At 39.7% G+C, this 24798-nt stretch overlaps 1 long non-coding RNA gene and 1 pseudogene across 1 annotated transcript; both read left to right on the top strand.

The window, feature by feature from the left end:
• Positions 1-6520: 6520 nt before the first annotated feature.
• LOC104601931 (uncharacterized) lies at positions 6521-6911 on the top strand (annotated as a pseudogene).
• A 9000-nt stretch (positions 6912-15911) lies between these two features.
• Positions 15912-18255, top strand: LOC104601875 (uncharacterized). The gene is made up of 2 exons (XR_735987.3): positions 15912-16071; positions 16552-18255. It is a non-coding gene; the product is annotated as an uncharacterized LOC104601875 (long non-coding RNA).
• The last annotated feature ends 6543 nt before the right edge of the window (positions 18256-24798 follow it).

Genomic DNA, 24798 nt, shown 5'->3' on the forward strand with positions numbered 1-24798 from the left:
GTACAGTAGAACAGCTCGACAAGGAAATACATGGCAGTCTATAGCAGGTATGCGGCCAAGATAGAGCGAGCTCGACCCACCAATAAGCCCCAGTTCACCCGGAACAGTCCCGCGAATGATGCACGTGTAAACGCTGTAACCGCAACACAATGAACAGTCCACCGAGTTAACCGCTTCAAGACCAGCACACGACCTGTAACCGCCGCACGGATCTAGCACTCAACTGACCAGTACACCCCAAAACTTAGGAAACAGCTCTGTACAAGGCTCAGAGACGTTGCCCAATAGCACTTGAACCTCAAGTAGCCATAAAAAGATCCCTAGACCACTCCAAAAGGTATGCACACATAAGCTTTCACTTTCTCTCACATTCTCTCTGGAAAAACTACTTACTGACTTAAGCATCGGAGTGTCCTCCTGGGTAAAACTCACCCAAGCACTCTAACCTCTCTTTCTTCTCAACAGTTCTCAGCTCAGACCCCCAACTCAGCATAACAACCAGGCTTCCATCATAGATTGAACCCAGTTCGAACCACCTCACTTGACACAAGGGAGAGAACAAGTTCTGTGCTTCATCTATTGGTGGGCATATTTTATGCTTCATCAATAATAATGATGAATCTCTCCCGTTCAAAAAACGAAAAAGATTTAGAAGAGGAAGAGACATTGCAATTGAATGCTCTACTTTTGTAAACAAGGCAAAAACATTTAAGAAGAAGTCTTCCTTCATCAAGATTGGGTAGAAATGAGGAAATGAATGAAATCCTTTCTGAGACGATTCCTTAGTGCATGAAGGAGAGCTGATATCTCCAAAATGAAGGACATCTAGAAGAAATCATATTGGAACCAGCCTGCTAGATTAAATAGAGGAAGATCCCTGGTTGCTAAGCTAACAAACAAGACCAGGTTGGTCCATCCTAGTTTTGTAACTATCGAACCTAACACCATGAAGGCTCAATGGTTTGAGAAAACTGAGTCAAGCAATACAAGAAATACAAGAACCACAATAGATTACTTCAAGAACCAAAAGAACTAATGAGCAAAGACCATCAAAAAGTTACGCTTCATGAAAGTAAGTGGGCAGAGAAGACTAACGACAATGTAGATGATGATCTCTTAAAGGAAGGTGATGATGTTGACATTAATGCCCCGTTCACTTTTCGGTAAGTCACTTACCCGGGTAAATGCACTTACCTGGGTACCCGGGTAAGTGCATTTACCCATGTTCTTTTATTTCCCATGTAAATAAGGCAATGATCATCTTAGCCATAAAAATTCCATATTAAAAGGGACATTTTTGTCCCATCCAAGTATTGGCAACTTTTCCCTAGATGGGAAAGTTAATTTACCCACTTAGGAGGGTAAGTGATACATAGGAAAATAAACTTTCACTTGTCGCCACATAAATATGAAAAATGAACATGGGTTTCTTGGTTAATGGGAATCAAAATCTCATTAACCAACTTTTCCCCTCTTAAAATCCAAAAAAAGAACGCCCCCTAAAGGGGATGCTGAAATCAAAAACAAAGAGAAAGGAGAAGAAGCAATGGGGAATGAATAGGAAAGGCAAAACAACCAAGATGATAGAGTGTCTACTTCTATGGCAACGGAACTGAAAGCTCTACTCTTAGACTGGAGGATGATCAAAGGTAAGATGATCATCAGGGGGAAGGAGGACCTCAAAGCAAAAACAATGAACAATAAAGTGCATGGCATGGAACGTTAGAGGAGCATGTAGAAAGCTCCTAAGAAATAAACCTTTCTAGATCTCTTACTATAAATGTTTGTTTTTTTTTTATGGAAACAAGAGTAAGAACCAGAACTACTAATAAAGTAATTAGATCTTTTGGCTATGATGATAATTTTGTTGTGGACTCAATGAGCTTCTCACGAGGGTTATGGATAATGTGGAAAAAATATTTACTAATATTGATATCATATGGTCTAATGAAAGGCTTATTCATGCTAAAGTTATTGATAAATAAAAGAACTCTAACTATTACTTTACTTTCTTTACGCCCCACCAAATCATATGAAACAACCCAGATTGGGAAACCTATTGGAAAACATTGCAACAAATGTTCAAGGCCCTTGGTGTATTTTTGGTGATTTTAATTCTTTACAAACAATCAATGAAAAGAGAGGGGGGAGAAAGGTTACTCTTTTCTAAACAAGGGAATTAAATGATTTGATAGACAATTGCAACCTAATTCAAATTAGAGTTCGGCTTCAGTCCAGGCACACTGCATCCAGGCAACATTCGCGCATTCGGAGGACATGCCACATGTATCCAAATCATGTGAGGGGCCGAACTGTGTGAGGGGTTAAGCAAAACACGAGTTTTGCTCCTCTCCTCTCCTGTGACGAACCTCACGCTCTCTCTCCCCATCCACCCGGCGGCGACTGCACAACCATCACTGGTTGGATTCAAGTCGAACTCAAACACGAGTTTTGCTCCTCTCCTCTCCTCTCCTCTCATGTTATATACGAACCCTACGCTTTCTCTCCCCATCCGCCCGACAGCGGCTGCACAAGAAGCAAAGCCAATTTTGGTGGCGACTGAAACTCAAACGCAAGTTTTTCTTTTGCCACAATTACCATGAACTCGTCGAGTTCAGGATCCATCCCGATCTCAGTACTACAGCCACCACTCGGAAAACTTTCACGATCGATTTCTTCAAGAAGCAAAGCTAATTTTGGTGGCACTCTAACCTGTCAAAATAGGATAACTACTTAAAATCTCGTCGGGAGATTAAAATGGAGATCAAACGAGTTCATGAGAGGACCGTTACTTTCCGACATTCTATGTAAGAAAACACTAAGTTAGGATAACAAGGATGATTAGCTATCTGAGCTTTAATCAGATCAGACATCTCTGATCCATAGATCTCCACCTTGCCCGGTTCGAATTGAAGTAGATTATCGAGCCAATGGTGAAATCTCGATGGTAGAGTGACATTTTCGACTCTGACAATCTCATCTGAGCACAAAATCGTTGGATTGATATTGTACAAATTTTTCATGAAACCACAGAGCGAGAGAGAGTAGAGTGCAGAATTAGTTCTCCATTTTTATGAGATTCCAAAGAAGCAAAAGGTCCTAATCTCAAAATCCGAAGAACTAACACAAGTGACGACACAAACTTAGAGCCGCCACTGACTATAACTCATCTCTTGATTCTTTTTTCTCGAAGGAATTAAGATGTCTCGGTTATCCTAGGTAGATTATTAATGCTCACAGATCATTACATAATCAAACCGTTATGAACCTTTGGAGCAATAAAAAGAAAATATGGCAGTCGGTAGTTCTATTGAAATACTTAAACTTTAGTATTATCCAAATAATACTTCTGGTGAGCCTAGATGAACTGAAACTCCATCGAGAACCGAGCTTTGGGAAGTAGCACGATTAGCAAAAAAGAACTTAAGTTCCAAAATCACAAAATCTTTGTTGCATTGTATAAGACTATTTGAAGCCTTCTAAACTAAGGTTGGTGATGTTAAATTTCATGCAAATTGCTGAAATCCCGTTGCCGGTGATGATTGTTTGTCGCGGCGGTGATGGTTGTGTAGTCGCCACTGGGCGGATGGGGAGAAAGAGCGTGAGGTTTGTGCGACAGGAGAGGAGAGGAGAGGAGAGGAGCAAAAAGACTAATGGTAGTGGTAACTAATGGGGGCTGAAGGCTTCTCGCATGCTTCAGCCCCTCACACAATTCGAAGACATGTGGCACGTCCTCCGAATGCGCAAGCGTTGCCTGGACTGAAGCTGAACTCTTGAAATTCAAGGTAAAGGGGGTGAATTTACTTGGAGATCCAAAAATGTATTTGAAAAAATTGATAGAGTTATTTTTACAATAATGAATGGAAACTTCTTTATCCAAATCCTGACTTGAAAATCCTTCCATTTAGGGCTTCTGGCCATACCCCTTTGGTAATTAAATTTGAAAACTATCAAAATTTTGGACATAGGCCTTTCAAATTGGAGGCAATGAGGAGTGATCATAATGACCTTAAAGAAATCATTGCTCATACATGGAACAAGCCTACCTCAGATTGTAGGGGCCTCCAGTTTGTTAAAAAAATGAATAAAATGGTACTAGAGATAAAAATGGAACAAAAATTTGTTTGGTAATATTTTGGGGAAAAAAAAGAGAGATTTCATTAATTTGCTTCATGAAGCACAAGACCAGATGAATGATAATCCAAATAATGCAATCTTGGAAAAAGAGAAAAAGCAATTCAAAGACAACTAAATAAACAATACAAAAAAGTACGGATAGGCCCACTACATAATTCTTATTTCCATTGCAGACCTATAACAATTCAAAATGTCAATTACCCCCACCCTATACACCAATGGCCGCTTGTAAATTGTCATCAATTCTGAACCAGCACCTACCCCAACTGTACTTTGGGCCTATGAATTCTGACGCTGGGCTGAATTGTCATTCTCCCCTAAATAATATCCTTTTGAGCGAAAAAGTTTATTGGGCCAAAAAATTGAGGTCAACTTGGAGATAAAATAGTAAATATTTCCACACATTAATAATGATAAAAAGGGGAAAATAGAATTTTAAAATAAGAGATCATTGAAAGCATTAAAGAAAAACATGGGACTTTTTGGACTGCAATCCCCCTCATAAATCTGAATTGCAACCCCCTCATAGTCTACTAGTAGCCCCCCTATAAACCGCATCCTCCCTATGGATTTGGCATCAATCAACGGTCAGGATTCAGTCCACCCATAGAGTGGAGATCTAGATTTCTAGGGGTGGACTGACCTATAAAAACCCTTAAAAACATTACTAACGTCAATAGCCCAAGAATCTTGAATAATCATAATGAGATCCTAGGTAGAGATGTGGCTAGTGATGTGACTAGTGAGGAGATGGTTGAATTGTGAAACCATTTCTGGAGAAAATCATCTCTCCTCACCAAAGGGTTTTTGTTCCTTAGGGACAAATTACGGACAATATTGTTGTTGCTCATGAGCTCTTTAATTCTTTGAAGAAAAAGGAAAAATGAGGAACCCTAGCTTGTAAATTTGACATGGAAAATGTTTACCATTCTCTAGAATAGGATTTCTTAGGGAGTGTCCTAAGGAATTTTGGATTTAATGAGAGGTGGATAAATTGGGTAATAGAATGTGTCACGAGTGTACTTTCAAGTGTTCATCAATTGTTTCCCCACTAGGTGTTTTCGCCCATCTAGAGGTATTAGACAAAGAGATCATTTATCCCCTTACCTCTTTGTTTTGTGTGAACAAAGAAATCCTTTATCCCCTTAACAAAATTGATTAGTGCTAACAATAATGCAAAAAAACTTGGGATCTATGCCTCTAAAATAGGCAAAAAATTCTTATCCTTCAGTTTGGAAATGATTACTTAATTTTTGTGAAAACTATTATTAATAATTCTCTAAAAATTAGATATGTAATTGAGAGTTTTACCAAAAACTCTGGCCAAGTAAGTAGGAATTCTTTCAAGGAGCTAGAGGAAAAAGTTAAGGCTAAGCTTAATGGGTAGGAAAAAATTACATTATCCTTAGCTAAGAGGGTAACTTTACTTAAGGCCACACTATGTATGATGCCTCTCTTCCTTAAAGGAGCATTTAACCTGCTTAAGGAGACTCTTTAGTCTCTTGATAGAATGCAAAAAAAAAAAAAAAAAACAAAACAAAAGATTTTTATGGGAGAAAAGTGAGAGGAAACCCATCCACGTTGTAGGGTGGAATAATCTTTGCAAGCCTATAACGACAGGGGTTGGGGTCTTAAAAGTCAGTATGGGTGAATGCAGTGTGCAAGGAAAAATTGGCTTGGAAAATTTTAAATTACCCCACCAATCTTTGGGTGCAAGTTATAAGTAATTTTTAGTAAGTAAAAGCAAAAATAGGCCACTCTTGGGCTTAGAAAGGTATACTTAGGCCCTGTTTGATGATTAAGTACTTGTGAAACAAGTACTTCTTAGAAGTACTTATTTTAGCAACCACTTAAGGTTGTTTGGTAACCCACGTTTCAAATCACTTGTTATGTTTTTAAGCACTTATTGGGGTGGGAATGTTTGGTAAGTTACTTTCCCCACAAGTGCTTATATTGACGCAAATGACAATTTTAGCCCTCACTTCACTCATACATATAAACAATGCTTTTCACATGTTATACTATACATTTCAACTAAGAGCCTACATGGGTGTCCACGTGGGCTGCCATGTGGATTCAATAATAATAATAATAATAATAATAATAATAATAATAATAATAATAATAATAATAATAATAATAATAATAATAATAATAATAATAATAATAATAGTAATAATAATAAATAATCATAATAATAATAATAAAAATAATAATAGATCAGAGGGGGAAAGGGCGAACTCCCCTCTTCCTTCTCTGTCCAACTTCATTTTATAAGCTCCCTTCTTCATCTTTATCTTGTATCCCTGGTCTCTGTCGGTTTGAGAATCCAAGACCAAGCTTCAGATTTGTCGTTACCGCTAAGTCTTTTTGGTAGCCAGAAATGGCATTAGAGTGGGTCGTGCTTGGTTACGTTGCAACCGAGGAAGCCATCATGCTGCTTCTGCTGACCCTGCCGGGTATCGACCGACTCCGGAAAGGCCTCATCCTGGTGGACTCAGAACCTCCTCAAGCCTTTCCTCGTTTTGATTCCCTTCTGCTTGTTTTTGTTAATGGACATTTACTGGAAGTATGAGACTCACCCAGCTTGCGAGGGTCAATCTTATACTCCCATCGAGCATTTTCGTCCCCAAAAGTCTAACATGAAGAGCCAACGCAATGTCCTGCTGATCATAGCTGCTCTTGTGTTCTACTAGCTCCTCTACTCGATTACCCATCTCGTTCTTCGGCTCGATCAGCTCCACCAGCGCGTTGAGAAGTTGAAGAATCACTAGGAGTGATACCCAAGAAGGAATTCAATTCTACACAAGCCCTTTCCCCCTTCTGGGGGCTTTAAATTTCTTGAGAATTGTTATGCTCATGGAGATAGTTTGTATATTCTGGTTGGAGTTTCTTGAGAACTCCTTGCGGCTATAGAAACGAACTTTGGATGTGGTTGGAGACAAAGTGGAGGGGCGAGATAGAGGGGGAGCTGATAAACGAAATGAGAAAGAGAAAATGATAAGGGATAAAAAAAAGGAAGAATAGATTAGAGGAGGGAGGTTGTCACCGCTACAACTCCCCTATTCTCGTCAAGAAGATGATGAAACAGGGGTGAAAATCTCCTTTTATCTTGTTAGGGAAGATAGGGGGATGATCAGGATGGGTAAGAGAGAAGGAGAGAGGAAGAATGAAAGTAAACGCTGTGTTGATGTCGAGGGGAAGAAGATGATGAACAGTGCTTTTTGGGTGCGGAGGTATTTTAGACATTATAAAAATTTATCTGGGACTAGTTCGTCCTATTCTTTTGGAGTACTTAAAAAAAGCCAACTTGAAGTCACTTTTTCAAAGAAATACTTAAAAAAAAAATACTTCTTCCCCACTTTTTTACCAAACACCCATAAGTACTTAAAAGCCACTTAGTGTGTGGTCTCATGTCTTAAAAGAAATACTTGTTAAAAGAAATACTTCTTTTAAGTGTTCTCAAACACTACCTTAAGCATAGAGACCTGCTAAAAAGGAGTCTGCATTTTGTGCACTGGTGGGTTCACTGGATGCGTGAACCCACCAATCAGAAACACCCACGTCAGCGTCACTAACTTACTGGTGCTTTACCCATTAGTTGAAAGAATTTGGTTGAACCGGATACAAAAAGACAAAAAAATAAAAATAAAAACTTAAAATGCAACTTACATGTCATTTTCAATCTCCTTCAAATTTTCGAATCTCCCTCCCATACTCTCCTCCACCAAGCCTAGTCCAGAAGCATCCACTGGCGACCGACGATCTCACTAAACGTGGAAGCCACCGGCGGCGGTGCAAAATCAACTTAGTGCGTTCTCTTCTTCTTCTTCTTCTTCTTCTTCTTCTTCTTCTTCTTCTTATGTTTATATCCTCATATTTTTGTTGTTCTAATCAATAGATCCTCATCTTTTTGTTGTTCTTATCTATATCAATAGATACACACCATCATTGATCAAACTGGACCTGGATACTTGCAATTTACACGGGCTTTCTGTACCGGATTTTCTAAGGTCACGCTGAACCAGGAGCTGGAAAGTGAAAATTCCCTTGGGCCGATCATTTGATCAATCAAGACTTTGGTGGAACCCAAGCTCATTAACTCGGGTCATGTAATTAATTTGCTCCAATTATAGAACTCAACTAGAAAATCCATACTTACTCTGAAGTGGGTGGTTGAAGGTTGAAGAGTCCATAATCCATACTCTGTTAATTTCCATTATTGCTTAAATTCATTAAAATTTGAACCATAATCTACAAACTACAAGTGAAAAGTTCATTACAAAAAGCCCTTTTATTAAACATGTAGCACCAATAAGTCAGCCTGTCAGGATCAACACACAAAAAACAACCATGGCGTACACAAACTTGGGTCCCTGAGGATCAACTACGCTCCTCTGCCTTGTTCCTCGTCGGTGATAGATGACAGATATGAGCTAGTGGAGTTGCGAGCCGAACAATTGGCACGGATCTCTCCTTGGGTCCCTGTCAACACACTCAGTTGACCCATTTTAAGACAGCGTACACAAACTTCTTGAAGAACGGGGTCTGGTTTAGTGCAAAGCTAGTAACGATGGGTTGAGTCCTTGAGTCGGTGTACAAATCCTGGTCGGAGGTGAACAACCCCTACTGGTTCTTGTCAAACACATTCAGAATTTGGATGTCCAAATCGGTCGTGGCTGTGGGACAAGTGAGCTTGAGTTGATTGGCGAAGAACTTGATGCCCATGGTGGAGTCTTGGCTGGGATGCAAGCGATTGGTGAACGATGTGCAGTGGCCAATACCAATGGTGTGGCCGTCGGAGAGCGTGACAATGTCGGTGGCGTTGAGGTTCTTGGTGGCCAATGAAGTTAGAATGACGTTGGTATTGCTACGGATAGCTAGAAGGTTAGCCACCGTTTTGTCCCTTGTAGCGAAGCTGAGTCCATTGCGCTTCTACTCTTCGATCTGTCGAGAAGAGAAGAGTATAAATAACATTAGAAGGAGAAAAAGAAGGGGTTTGGGAGTTCCCTTCGTTCAAGTGAAAATCGGGAGGGAGTTCGAAATGAGTATAAAAATTGGGATTTTTAACTTTTTGTGTCCGGTTGAACCGGATACCATCAGTTGACAGCCAAAATGACGTTAACGTTTCCAAGTTCGCACTCTGTTAACACGGCAGATTCCGGTTGGTGGGTTCACGCGTCCATTGAAACCACGGATGCACAAAACGCGGACTCGCACTCGCTAAAAAGAGGTATGAGGTTATGGGACGAGAATTCTATCAGGTTATGGGATGACACGTGGGTTGGAGAGGCCCCACTAAACTTAGTGGCCCCTTCTGATGTGTCTATTGAACCAAGTTTAGAAGTGGCTGACGTCTTTGACCCAAGGGGCAAATGCTGATTAAAATCAGGAATTTCGTTGACATCAGTATATGGAATAAAATCTGAACTAATCGGAGACCCAACTCTAAGGGTGAGGTCTCAATTAGATCATCAACATATGAGCTACAATCTTTTAGTGGAGATAATCATTCTTTGACTCAAGGAGAGTTAAAAAAATCTGGTCCCTAAAGTACCCTTCATCATAAAGATCTTTAAGAAGTTTTTTAAGGCATAGTGGTACCAATGTAGATGAAAGATGTGCTCTTCGTAGAGAGAGTGAGGATATCTCTCACATTTACTTGAGGTGCGGTCTCACTAAACGAGTCTGGTTGGTTATAAGAAATTCAATTGTGCCTAAGTCCACTCATAAGTCGATTCTAGTATGGTGGAACAGAATATTTAAACTAGAAAAACATAGGGATAATATCCCAAAAGAGTTTATGGGTTGTATTGTTTGGCGTTTATGGAAAAATAGAAATGAGAAAACCTTTAACCTTTAACAATAGACACCTCCCTCCATCAATATTATGGGAAAAGGCCAAGGAGGATTTTCAAGAGTTTAAATTGATGATTCAAAGGATTGGATGTGATGAATCAATTTTTGGTGATGTATTAATTTTTTGTGCTAAGTATCTCGTCATTTGTTTTGCTTCCAAGTGGCTGATGACTCAGAGGCCGAAGTGAACTTTTGCTGGATAAGGACCTAAATGCTGAGCTGACTAGGCCGAGCTGGGGGCAGATTAGATGCCGAGTTAACTGGGCCGAGCTGGGCAGGTTAGGTGTTGAACTGACTGGGCCGAGCTAGGCAGGTTAGGTGACGAGTTGACTGGGCCGAGCTAGGCAGGTTAGGTGCCGAGCTGCCTATTAGGTGTCGAGCTTACCAGAGGGTCGAGCTGCCTATTAGGTGGCGAGCTGACCAGAGGGCCAAGCTGTCTATTAGTTACCGAGCTGACCAGAGTGTCGAGCCGCCTATTAGTTGTCGAGCTGACCAGAGTGCCGAGCTGCCTATTAGTTGTCGAACTGACCAGAGGGCCTAACTGCCTATTAATTATCGAGATTACTAGAGTGTCGAGCTGCCTGGTGGCGAGCTGGATTGATTGTTGAGCTTCGTAGTTCTATAGAGACCTACAAGGAATCAATGTCAGAGGACCTGGAGTGGCTAACTCGGCGAGGTCGCTCCGATGCTTAAGCCAGTACTCTCATAGTAGACTGCAAGCTAAAAATCATAAAGTATGAGAGCTAGAATATGCTTAATTGCCCCCCTATGCCATTGGGGTTGGTGCCTTTATATAGGCATTGTTTGGCGTGGGCTTCACGCACCACATCCAAGATTTCTGAGAAGTCGTCTAAGTGGTCTGAGATTCCCTGAGGCAACCGCCATGCACGTTGACCACCCTCCAGATCGTTCGGCACGTGGGCCAACTTTCAAGGATCGTGGGAGTGTTAGGATATGCATGTCGAATTTATCGGCGAGCACGTCTCGCAGGTCGCCAGGTCGGCGCCTGGGCCAAGCCGCTAGGTCGCGCTAGGGCCAGGCCGCCAGTTCGCACCTGTGCCAAGCCGCCAGGTCGCGCCAGGGCCAGGCCGCCAGGTCGCGCCTGGGCCAGGCCGCCAGGTCGCGCCTGGGCCAGGCCGCCAATTCGCGCCTGTGCCAGGCCGCCAGTTCATGCCTGGGCCAGGCTGCTAGGTCGGCGCCCGTGCCAGGCTGCCAGGTCGCGCCTGTGCCAGGCCACCAGGTGGGACACCATCAACTTGGCTAAGGCAAGTTGTTGCCTAAGTGGTTCCGGGTGTCACCTAGTTGTTCCGAGGTGCCATGTGTCACAATATCATTGAAGGGCCAAATCCGCCCTCATTATTTGCCCCCCACTCCCGACCTGAAAGTAACTCGGCGAAGGGAGTAGATTGCTCCTTTTGGCCTGAAATGGCTAATTCGATGAGCTCGTAAGCGTCGATTCAATTCCTTAGGCTCTTGGAGCGACTCGCAGTCCACTCTCCTTACCCTTGATTTTGCCCATGCCGAAGAGGCGATTGGGTCTTATGTGGTGCCAAAGTCTTTGCCAATTTGGCACTTTAGCCCTTAGGCTCTGGGAGCGACTCGTAGTCCACTCTCCTTGATCTTTGATTTTGCCCATGCTGAAGAGGCGACTGGGTCTTATGTGGTGTCGAGGTCTTTTATCAGCTTGACACCTTAGAGCTACGGCTACGCTGCATCAGCCTCGTTAGTGATGTCGATTACCCACTCCTACAAGAAGCTACTAGGAGCTCGACCTACGGGGGCAGCACTACTGTCTTTAGGTCACCAGCTCGCACGGGAGCCTTGAAGGCTCGACTGGCAGGGGCATCCATGCAGTCTGTTGGCCGCCTATTCCCGCGGAAGCCACGAAGAGCTCATTTTTGTAGAGGGTACCTCGCGAAGAGGACTGATGAGGCTTTATCTGAGTTGAAATAAAGTTGGTAGAGCTGCTTAGTCTGTTGGCCATCAACTTCCTGCATAGTCTTTGAGTTCATAAAAAATGGAAACTAGAAAGTGAGAGCTTTTATTTTCTAAAATGTGAGAACTTAGCTTTCAGGAAGAAGAGGACTTAGCCTTTCAGAGGATGAGAACTTAGCTTTTTGTAGCGTTTCCCACAGACGGCGCCAATTGATGAATCAATTTTTTGGTGATGTATCAATTTTTTGTGCTAAGTACCTCATCATTTGGTCTGCTTCTAAGTGGCCGATGACTCAGAGGCCGAAGTGAACTTTTGCTGGATGAGGACCTGGATGGCGAGCTGGGGGCAGATTAGGTGCCGAGTTAACTGGGCCGAGCTGGGCAGGTTAGGTGCCGAACTGACTGGGCCATGCTAGGCAGGTTAGGTGATGAGCTAACTGGGCCAAGCTAGGCAGGTTAGGTGCCGAGCTTACCAGAGTGTTGAGCTGCCTATTAGGTGTCGAGCTGACCAGAGGGTCGAGCTGCCTATTAGTTGCCGAGCTGACTAGATGGCCGAGTTGCCTATTAGTTGTCGAGCTGACCAGAGTGCCGATCTGCCTATTAGTTGCCGAGCTGACCAGAGGGCCTAGCTGCCTATTAGTTGTCGAGCTGACCAGAGTGTCGAGATGCCTGGTGGTGAGCTGGATTAATTGTTGAGCTTCATAGTTCTTTAGAGACCTGCAAGGAATCAATGTCAGAGGACCCGGGGTGGCTAACCCGGTGAGGTCGCTCTGATGCTTAAGTCAGTACTCTCATAGTAGATTGCGAGCTAAAAATCACAAAGTATGAGAGCTAGAATATGCTTAATTGCCCCCCCTATGCCATTGGGGTTGGTGCCTTTATATAGGCATTGTTTGGCGTGGGCTTCATGCACCGCATCCGAGATTTCCGAGAAGTCGTCTAAGTGGTCCAAGATTCCCTGAGGCAACAGCCATGCACGTTGACCACCCTCCAGATCGTTCGGCATGTGGGCCAACTTCCAAGGATCGTGGGAGTGTTAGGATATGCATGACGAATTTGTCGGCGAGCACGTCTCGCAGGTCGCTAGGTCGGTGCCTGTGCTAGGCCGCTAGTTCGGCGCTTGGGCCAGGTCGTGCCAGGGCCAGGCCGCTAGGTCGGCGCCTGTGCCAGGTCGTGCCAGGGCCAGGCCGCCAGGTCGCGCCTGTGCCAGGCCGCTAGGTCGGCGCCTGTGCCAGGCTGCCAGGTCACGCTTGGGTCAGGCCGCCAGGTCGGCGCCTATGCCAGACTGCCAGGTCGGCTCCTATGCCAGGCCGCGGGATGAGACACCATCAACTTGGTTAAGGCAAGTTATTGCCTAAATGGTTCCAGGTGTCACCTAATTGTTCCAAAGTAACATGTGTTACAATATTATTGGAGGGCCAAATCCGCCCTCATCAAGATGAATCCCACCTAGTGCATCCAATTTAAAAATTAATTTTGACGTTGATGGAGCTACTGTAATTGGGTGTATTGTAAGAAATTATCAAGGTCAGATCTTATACACCGGTAGCAAATATATTGGATTCTGCTCAATTAGTATTGCATAAGAGTGTGGTCTGCCTTCTAAACCCAATTGTATGGCTATTGAGTTTTCAGGACTAAATTTGATCATTGAGGGTGATTCAAAGTTCGTAATTGATTGTTTAAGGGATCATGATATCCCGCCATGGAGTATTAAAAACATTATAGACGGCTATTATCTCCTTTGCGAAAGGAATAGATTAAATGTGCAATATTCCCATGTATTTAGAGAAGTAAAATTTGTTGCAAATTGGTTAGCTAATTTGGGTTTTGAGGGTAGAGGGTAGGTGTCTTTGAGGTCAAACCTTTTTCAAAGTCTTAATATATAGTTTGTTTGATTATCTAGGGAGGGCTACCCCTTGTGTTGTGTAGCCCATGATACTTTGCTTTTGCATCAAAAAGAAAAATGTGGACTAGCCTTTGCCAATAACCGTAAAGCGAAATCGGCTTCAGTTCTCACAAGACCGTGTTCACGTAGTTTTGTATAACCTTTTACAACCATTCGTTGAAAAGAAATATCTTCATAGGTAAGGGCTGTTCATGGGATGAGTTGGGTCGGTTTATTAATATTTTTTCAATCAATCTGATTTGATCGAGTTATTTATAGATCCAATTGAAACCGACCTTTTATTAAGTAAAATCGATCTAGTCGGTTTGAGTCGGTTTGGGTTTTAACCAATTCCAATCTTGCACAATGCATATAAAGTTAAAGTGCTAATATTATATATAATATTTCAGAATATATTTTCTGAAAATATATATTTAAAACCAAAACATATATACAAATATATCAAAATATATATTTTCTAATTTATGGAAATATATATCTGATATATTTCAGAATATATTTTTCAGATATATATTTATTATTTAAAATTAAAATAGCTATATTTAACATATATATATTTTTTTTCAGAATATCTATTTTTTTCACATAACTCGGTTCGGTTCGGTTCGATTTCAATTTTCACATATGAGAATCGAAACCAAACCGAATTATCAGTTTACTTATCTTTGTAACCCGAACTGACTGGTAGTGAAGAAAAACCAATCAACTCGGGTTAGGTCGGGTTAGGTTGGTCGGTTTGGATTTATTTGTAAACAATCCTATCCATAGGGAGATATTCCCAATGCAAGGTTGTAAGGGACTATACGAACTGTGTGAATATTGCCTTGTAAGGACCAAATCCAATTTCCAATAGAATCTATGGATGCAAATGGATCGAATCAGATTCGAATTAGGGTATATTTGAATCCGATCCGAAAAATATTATAGGTTTGGTTCGGTCCGATCCAATTCGATCTAATATCTTAAATAGTGATTTGAATTCAAATCTGATTAAGACGCCAGATATTCTAATATGATCGGATTCGAATTAATTTTTAAAAAATGTAATAAATTATTAAAAGGAAAAAATACAATTATTTAAATAAAAAATAACAAAATATATAAGTATTTTGTCAACTATTTTCATCAATATTATACATGTTTTATAAAAAATAAATAATATAAAAAATTTATAAAAAGTCAATATAAATTACATATTTATAAATAAATAAATAAATAAATAATATATACATATATATTATATATAAATAAATAAATACAAAACATATATATCAGATCGCATCCTTTCAAATCGAATAAGAGGTGATCCGAAAATCCGAAACACATATATCCGAATCAAACAATAGATCGCGATCCATTTGCACCCCTTAGCGCAGACGATTCGCAGTGGTTCTAGAAGCTCATTTGCATGTGCCCTTAAAACAAAATAAGTACAGGAAAAATGAAAAATTGATTGTAGTGAAGCATAATAGCCTCAAAAATAATTTTCTTTTTAGGGTAAAGCAAAAATTATCATATCGACCTTAGTTAAAAATGCCAATCAAACGGTTATAGACTCGAGAGGACCGATCAACCAAGCCAAGAATAGGACCAACTGGCCAGCAACAAGTTTTTCCCTTTTTCTCGCTACTAACCTCCCCACAAGGCAAACAAGTTGTAGGTGGTTTTGACCATCTTGTTATCGGTAGAAAACTTTCTATGGGACAGAAAAACCCCACAAAATATCTTTTTACAAGCTTGTTATATGAAACATAAACAGGGTGTCTTTGTCTTTTCCAATAATTCCATTAGCGGAGGTTAGGTGGATTTGCGTCTCTGACGAGTTCCATGTGATGTATCGTTGAAAAGTAACAGCCAAGAGATTAGGACACGTGTACTCAATCAATGGACCAAAGAAAAGTCGACAGAGAGAACACGATTCTTTCCCACCGCCTTAATGCGAAAAACAGGAGCACCGCCTCATTACGTAGACCCATATGGACCGTGGATCTTTAACAGCTTATCCCTTCATGTCCGTCGATTCTCTCTAGGGTTTCCATAAATAAGGGTCGCTCCCCGCTTCACTTTTTCCGTCCTCTGCTTGCTTTCTGCTCTTCGTTACGATCTACTTCTCTGTTTTTCTACGTTTTGGTTTTTTTTTTTCAGGAAGTTGTTAGATCGCCTGCTGATCGGCGTCTTGATGCCGGCTTTTTGAGAATCCCTGTTATGGCGTATCCGTCATGCCCTCCGTGGTATTTGTATCTAAAACATGTCGTTGCTATTTTAGATCTACTTTTCTGTTTTTCTTCGTTTTGAAGTCTGCCTCTGGAAGTTGTTGGATCGCCTTGTGATCGACGTTTTGATCCCGGTATCGTTACCATGTTTTCTTTTTATCTTCAATCTCTTGAATATAGATCCGTCACAGTTATTTGAGGGAGGGCTTTTCCCCAGCTTTAATACTTCTTCTCTGCTTGTTTATTCACCACCCTCGAATCTTGCGACTTTTTTTCGCGGAAGTCGGCGTTGCCGTAGCCTATCTCTGTCTTTCTTTGGTTTGGCATACGTTCCTTGCACCATCGTTCTCTTCCAAGTTCGAAAATAATTTGAGGTCGACCCGGTCCAATGCCTTCCCCGAGTCGTAGCTGATATAGGCGGAACCCTCCCGAATTCGGTGGTATCTTAATCAGATCTGTTATTTTTCTTTTTGTATATATTATTTATTTTGTTTGCAGGTTTCTTTGTCCTCGACCGATGCCGTCGGATCAATTTTCGGTTCATGGGAGCAGACGCGGTGCTTCAAATCGAGGAGTTGAGATGGTAGAATTGTTTTGTTTTTACAGATCTTTTGGTGTTGGACGAGTCTTATTGATAGGCGATGCAAGTTCGTACGAATGCGGGTGAACACTTTGATCTATCGATTTTCTTTGTATATCGATGATGAAGTTTGATCAGATGTGTTATCGTGGGAAACGAATCGACAAGTTGTTGCTGTCTTGCTGATGCTGTGTAAAGGATGTAGGAGGGGGCCTATTGTCACCGGACCTTTGCCATGTTAGGTGCGCTTGCATGGCAGGTCAAAAAGAACCCTAATAAAATTCTTATTGTTTTGGTTTCTTGGGGAGATCGCACGGGGTTATTGCCCGGGGTCTCTCCCACTGGTGTGCCTTTTGTGTTCTCTTTCTTCCTATAGCCCTTGATCGGCGATTCATAATAGCACCGGTGGAATTAAGATCCACCTCGCCCATTTGTTTGTGATCCCTTGTGTGATCACAGGAAAAAGACGGAAATCATCTTCGACTCCAAAGGTATACGCATGCGATAGTCCTGAATTTCCATTCAATTTGCCCTGTTTGTTTGTGATCCCTTGCGTAGTAGAAGGACGGAAATCATCATCGACTCAAACTCAAAGGTACACATGAGATAGTCCTGAATTTTCATTCAATTCCAATTCATTCATCTTTACCCACTGCAAGCAATAAAGTACGTCTCATCGATATATTTTCATGTTCTCTGTTGCAACTTTTCTACCTTAGTGCAGAAAATACTATCAAATTTAATTTCATCTCTAAAATTAAGTTCATTTATTTGCAAATGTTATTAACCTTTTATGGTCCCACCAATTTTCACTGCCCTTCGTCTAAATTTGTTTTTACATCAATTATTATGATCTTGTATCCAGTTTATTAGGCGCTTGTATCCAGTTTATTAGGCATGCGATGCTTGAATACTCTTCCGATGAATATGTTTATAATATATACCATCAGCTTGATGTTGTATTTTTGTGTGGTCCATGGCTGGATTTTCTTCAGTCGAGAAGTATGTGTACAGAATTACGTCTTGTTGGATTGTTATTGATTGTAAATTAAGAGTCGAATTGGCAATTTGTTATCAAGTTCAGAGAAATCTCAATCCTGAACATGTTCAATTAGTCGCTGCGGAGGATGACGGTGGTCCAACTGTTTATCTCGACGGTTGTTTCTTTTTTTTGTTGATTTTTGGTGATCATGGTTTACTCAATGATCCAAATTGGTCTTAATTTTTGCATTCATTTTGGCGCTGAAGCTGAGAGGTTCAGTCACTTCTGCCGATGCTGTCGGTCGCACCTTTCGGACTTCGAATTAGATGCTGGAGTTTCTCAAATTTGATGATGGTATAGGTAAATGGAGGTTATTATGATGCTGGCATTTTTTTCAACACAAGTTTCTTATTTCTAGAGTCTTTAGGTTTTTAATCGTATATCTGATGCTAGACTTTACTCAACTCAGTATGTACATGTTTCTTTAATTTGGTGTTGTTAGTAACTTGGTTTTTTTATATTGTTCTTCATTTGTGAAGAGTAATGTCTCCGCATTGTAAAGTGCAACTTTTCTGGTTAATTTGCAGCTGTGACGCTTGTAATTTGTAATAGTTATATATGCGACACCCTAGCTTCCTGACTTCCAACGTCCATACCACCTTGCTAACATGTTTATGTTGCCAACTTTTTTATATTTTTTCTTTGTCATTAATTTGTTATCGACTCTTTCGTTGGTGTTTTATATATTCTAAAGATTTGTCTCAAATCGGCTTGCCTTAAGTTGCTCTGTGAAACTCAACCTGGAATAGTTTTAATGACTACATAACCTTTTATACTTTATGAAATATTTTGGTGTTTATTTTGAGAGGTAGTGTAATGGTGATTCTGCCTTGTGCCAGGATGGTTTTATACTTGAAAATTCACTTGTCAATCCTCCGTTAAACTTGTGTCAGTAGTGTCATCCTGACCATCCAATACGGTCAGGACGGATGTTTGTTGTATGCTGATGATTATAGTCCAATTCGTGTATTTATTTCTCTCTAGATCCCTTAGCTCAAATACGGTAGAGCGCTCACACCAAAATTTTGGTTGAGAGGTTAGTGGTTCGAATCCACTGGGGTCTCGTTCTACAAAAGATGTGAGCGGTGCTATATGTAGTGTTGTAAAATGTTATGCTTGTATATTAAAATTTTAATAAAATTGACCAAGTAGGATTTAGGAACAAAGTGAGATTGAACTTCCGTTGTCCCCAATTTTTAAGTAGCCATCATCCGTGGATTAGAATGCTTGTATTTTATTTTTATTAAATGCTTGTTTTGGTTTGTTGTAGGAATTAACAGACTGGTAAAATTGTCAATTGGGGATGTGAATAGAATGGTTTTGGAATTTGATAGTAATTAGAAAAAATAGAATGGAGATTTTGGAGTAACAGTTTTGTTGTCAGAACGTGCCTAAGACTAATGCCCAAGGTCAATGAAGATTCCAACAGTCGTTTTGAGGATTCTGATGAAGACCGACGGGAGCGTCGTCTGATAGAAATTCAGATCATGCTTTAAATGTAAGGCTCAATCGCTTCCATGTTAAAAATTCACAGGCTTGACCCTCTTCAGTAGGGGCGGGCCGGGCGGAAATTTTTCATCCAACCCGCTCAACCCACCTATTTATTAGTGGGTTGGGTCGTAATATTTAATACTGGGTCCTTAGCGGGTGGGTGAACTTGATAAAAAAATTTTAATTGGGCTGGGCGGGTAGGGTCATGGGTGTAACGGATATCCATGTAATAGGGATTTTAAACTCTTCATCATTTGTTTAATTCTTGGAGAGAAATCTCGACAATTTTCTCTAAGTCTAAGTCTCCATTACGACTTTCAGGTCTGAGGGCAGTCTCCTCTACATATTTGAGATTCAAGGTTCAAAATATCGACACTGGCGTATCGCTCTTTATCGCTACTTTTTTAGGTTTTGTTCATTTTTTATTAAAATGAATCGTTACTCCGAACCTTTGAATCTGAGGGAGACAAGTCTCCTCTACAACTCTCTTTGGACTAGAACCCTAATGCCTAATGTGATGGTAGTATTAATTGGAAGAAGATGGATTGTTGGAGGAAGAAAAACCTTTATTGGAGATTTTGGATTGCCTCTGTTCAACTCTTCTTTGGGGGAAGAGGCGCTCATTAGAATCTGGAATCAATAGTATTAAGGGGTGTGTTTGCAATGGGGCTACTGTTATTCTTTGTTAGATATTTAAGTGGCAAGTATCCTTGTATAAGATGAGAGGCATTTTGCCTAACGGTGTTTTTTTCTATAAATTTTTGCAATTTTCCAGTATTTTATAGTTTGTAATTTTATTTTCACTCTATGTTTTTCTATGATTTTTTATATCATTTTTGAATTTCTGTTATTTTTTCTTGCAATTTTTAGTTTTTCTTTGTTTTTTGTAATTTTTCTTCATTTTCTATGCTTTCCTATAATTTTTATTATATCATTATGCAATCTCGGTTTTTTTGTAATTTTTTGTTTTTATATTTTTTGTTATTATTTTGTGTATTTCTTTAGTTTTTTGTAATTTATGCTATTTGTCTTCATTTTCTTGGCTTTTTTAATTTATGTTATTCTTTCATTTGTTTTTTGGTTTTTTGTAATTTATGTTATTTTTTCAATTTTTTTGTTATTTTATAAATTTTTATGATAATATTTTTTTTTCTTTTAACTTAGGTAGGTTATGGTTGGTTTGGGTTGAACGTAAACTTATTTAATTTTTCACAAATAGGTCATTAATGGGTTGATGGGCAAATCACCCAAATCTACCCAAACCTGCCCAATTGCCATCCCAACTCTTTAGGTCCAGTACCAATGGATTGGTGAAATAGTTGGGATTATCGGTTCATTACACTATAATTTACTATACATGTAGCCAATGGTAATAATTCGAGATTTTCCATTTGATCTCTGCCCACTAGAATCACAAATATGGTATACAATGGTTAAGTCAAGGTTTTTGAACCGTTGTTGACCTGTATGGTCAGATCATTTGGCCCGGGAATTATTCAGTTAATCGTTTTTGTTTTATCCTAAACTCAGTCTTTGGCCAAAAACTGTTAAATTAGTCAATGACTTGTTGACCTGGGTGATCAAATTGTTGATCCATTGATTCGTCCAATAGTTTTTGGTTGTTTTTTATTTTTAATTATTTTTTACTTTTTTAATTATTTTTTGTTAAAATGGGCCATTTATACAAATTTATACAAATTGGATGGTTGAACAGTTGACCCGAAAATCAATGGCTAGAATGGTTTTATTTCTGGGTTATTTTTTAAAACCATGCTTAAGACTCTTGGTCTGTGATTGGGCTAAATTAATGATGGACATTGAAATCCAAGATTCTAAGGTACACCTACAAGGGTTGTCCATTTAGAAATATTGTCATACTATTTTTTTTATGAAAAAATATTGTCATAGTGCAAATGGATTGAATTATGATCTGATATGATTTCAAATTCAATCCCATTTTGTCAGATTTAGATATCTCCATTTTGGATCAGATCGATTTCTAATCACTCCCTACCTATTTATAAATAAGATACTTGTATTTTTTTTTGTTTTTGTTTTATTTAAATATAATTTATTAACTTTAAGAAAAATAAAATTGAATTTGATCATATTTGAATATCCGATTTCTTTGACAGATTTGAATTCAAATATTTGTTTATGAGATTTAATTGAATCTTTGGATTGGATCGACTTTCCATAGTATCAAATCAAATTTGGATATACCACAATTTGAATCCAATCTGACTGATCCATTTGCATCCTAAATTCCAAGCTTTGAAGAACAATGCCTTTAGGCTCTACTTTTGAAAATTCACACTTGTTTTATTTGATGGATTTTAGTATATAGTTAGGGTTGTCAATGGGTCGGGTGTGGGTTGGGACAAACTATAATTGGATCCAACCTGACATGAAATATTGAGCACTTGAAACCAAACTAGACCCAATAAGGTCTTTGGTATTCTCTATGGAAAATCCTTGTGGAACCTAGAATCCTGAATTTTCTTTGGAAATATTGTTGTAATGGTCATCTTAGTTTAGCAAAAATATGGCCAGTAAGAAAATTCTTGATTCATTAGTTTGCTTAAGGTTTAATAAGATGAAGAGTCATTGTACATGCCTTACTCTTGTGTGACAAGCTAGATGTATTGGAGTAGGTTGTGGGGTCAAGCCTTCAAAAGATTCTATCCCCTCACATTTTGGAAGATGGTTTTACCAAATCATAAAGGACTTGGGTAAATTAAACAATCTGATGACTCAAATTGCTACAACTCCATAAGAAATATGGAAGGACAAGAATGTTTTTATTTTTGAAAGTGAGAACACTAACCCTTTGGTTATTATTTTTTTAATTCACAAATCCATAGTGGAGATATTTTAGACTAGGCCGTTTGGAAAATCTTTTTGGGAAGATCTTCTAGTAGTTTGATAGTTAAATGACGTATTGAGTTTTTGCATTAAGATTTGAGTAGTTTGAAGCCCGTTTGGTTAAAGCTCCATTGAGCTTTTGCATTTTTGGGAAAAAAAATGCAAAAGTTCCATTTGGAGCTTCCCAAAAATTGCCCATTTTAGGTTTCTCGCGTTTTTTTGACACATTGGATTTTGATGGCTAAATTTACTATTAACCAAATAGAAAAAGACCGAATCGCGATCTGCCAAGCTTGTAGATAGCCGACAAACTATGTGGAAAGACATGCCAAATGGGGTCTCGATTTTTGAAATCGAGAGGTTCTTTACTTCCTAGAAAAAAGCCCAGGAAAAATTCTTTTTGAATATACCACCGGACTCTGGTTTCATTAAAGTCAATTCGACTGGTGGTTTTAGTTCCAATGGAGCAGCTTCTTTTGGATTTGTGATCAGAGATGAATAGGGTTGTTGTTGGGGTAGTTTGGTCCTATATTGCTAGTTCAGCCTTGATCGTTGAAGCAAAAGCTATGCTCCAAGTGGTAGTTTTTGCTATAAACCAAGGATGGAATAAAGTTATCTTTGAAGCAGAGTTGAGCCAACTTATTAACTCAACAGCCTGTGAAGCAAGTGAGACAGCTCATGCATTAGCAACTCCCTGTTGAACTGCCTGTGAAGCAAGTGAGACAGCTCATGCATTAGCCAAGATGGGTCTGGTTTGTAACTTTTGTTGGAAAGATGTTTGAAGATGGTTGGCAAGTTGTGTTAAAAGACAAATCACAAACCTGCCTTTTCTGTTACTCCTAGTAGTTCTAGGTTGTTATCCTGTGTGTGATGCTTTTTGTATGGTTCTTTCAACACCTTTAGCCCTTTACCAAATTTCATTCACCTCTTCCATTCAGGTGTTTTTGAGGACTAATAAATGTATTGCCAATCATTATTATTTGTCAGGGATGAGAAAGGCTATCCAAGATTTTGTCTTGGCATGTGGTAAAAGTATTTAGCACAGTCACTAGCTGGGGTGCTTCAACCATTTATTCCCTTTCCAAGTATGGTAGGACCCATTGTTTTTAAAACTGGACTGGATCGAATGGTTGGACTGGAAAAATCGGGAACTGGTTAGGTGATTGGTTCCAGTTTTCCTTAAAATTGGATTTTTGTCAAAAAATGTTGATTTGGTCAGTAAACCGCTAACTCAGGCGGTTGAACTGTTCGAACCGTTTGAATCGTTCAACGGTTTTGACCGTTATTTATTTATTTTTATTTTTTTGTTAGAATGAGCCATCCATTCAACTTAAACAATAGGACTGTTTGACTCAGGAACCAAACCCCTGATTAGTTTGTTGTCCGAATTGGTTTTAAAAACCTTGCTAAGACCTTTGTACGAATTTCATCTTCTAACATTTGTCTTTCTCCGGCAAGTTAGTCATTGTGGTTATAGTGGGTTGTCTCACTAAATATGCCCACTTTATGGCACCGCCACACCCTTATTCAATAACCATGGTTATAGAGATTTTCATTAAAAAAGTGACTAGAATACATGGAGTCCCTCGTTCCATTGTCTTTGATTATCAAGATCCAGTAATTCATTAACCAGTTCTGGGAGGCTTTCTTTTGGTTTCAGGGTACTAACTTGGCCAGGTCTTCCACCTACAAATACCATCAACAATCAAACAGGCAGACCGAAGTGGTAAACCGCTGCCTTGAAACATATTCATTGGTGATCATCCCTGACATTGGCTTAAATGACTGTGGGAAAATTTGTGGTATTATACTACATACCACATTAGTTGGCATAGCTCCTTTTCGCTCTTTATATGGACAAGATGAAAGGGATGGTAGAATCCATTGTATGGATGCCAAAACTATTGCGGAATGGGTGGGCGAATTTCAAAAATTTTTCACCTACCTTTCAACTGGGAATCACATTCCCTGATTTTAGAATCAAGATTCAAGGATCCTAGTTGAACCAGATCTGAACCAAAAGAGAAGGGAGTGATTATACCTGATTCAGAGAAATAATATCTCCCAAAGTTGGTGTTCACGCCCAAAGAAGACACCAAGATCTGTTCCTGCTGAAGATGACACCACAATTGTGGAACAGAACCAGCAGAGTGTATCCTACACATTGAATCATTCACAAGAATCCTTTGGAAGCAATGAGCACCGAACTGAATCAGCCTTTCAGCAAAGACTGATATCAAGAACTCTTTCTTGATCTTTCTCTGACAGAGAAATCGAATTGCAGTAGATGGTGGCAGCTGCAAAAGGAGAAAATTAGAGAAGAAGATGGTGAACTATTTTTTTTTGTTTATTCTCTAGGGTTTATGAGATTCTATCTCAAAACTGCAGGGTGTTCTGCGAAAATCCCTAGGGTTCGAATTCTTGTAATTCGAATTTTGGGTTTCCTCTAGTTGTTTAATGATTAATAAAATCTCCTGATCATATCAGGAGTTGCCCTTATCCAAATCTGTATTTGGATTAGGACTCTTCTTAATCTTATCTACAGATTAGATAAGCTTTTGGGCTCATCCTAATCTCATATCCGCTCCCTGTTAATGACTAATCAAATCAGCTTAGTTCGAAATGGGCTTTAGGCCCAATAAGAATCAAGTGCTCAAAAGTCTTTCAAACTGCAGCCCAGTTGGGCTTCTTTGTATGGCGTGGGACCTAAGCATTGATTTACACACCAGCCACATGGGTTAGGCCCAACCTTTGTTACAAGGCCTGG

This window comes from Nelumbo nucifera, chromosome 1 (genome assembly GCF_055504915.1).
Source record: "Nelumbo nucifera cultivar China Antique chromosome 1, China Antique-T2T, whole genome shotgun sequence".
Lineage (NCBI taxonomy): Eukaryota > Viridiplantae > Streptophyta > Magnoliopsida > Proteales > Nelumbonaceae > Nelumbo > Nelumbo nucifera.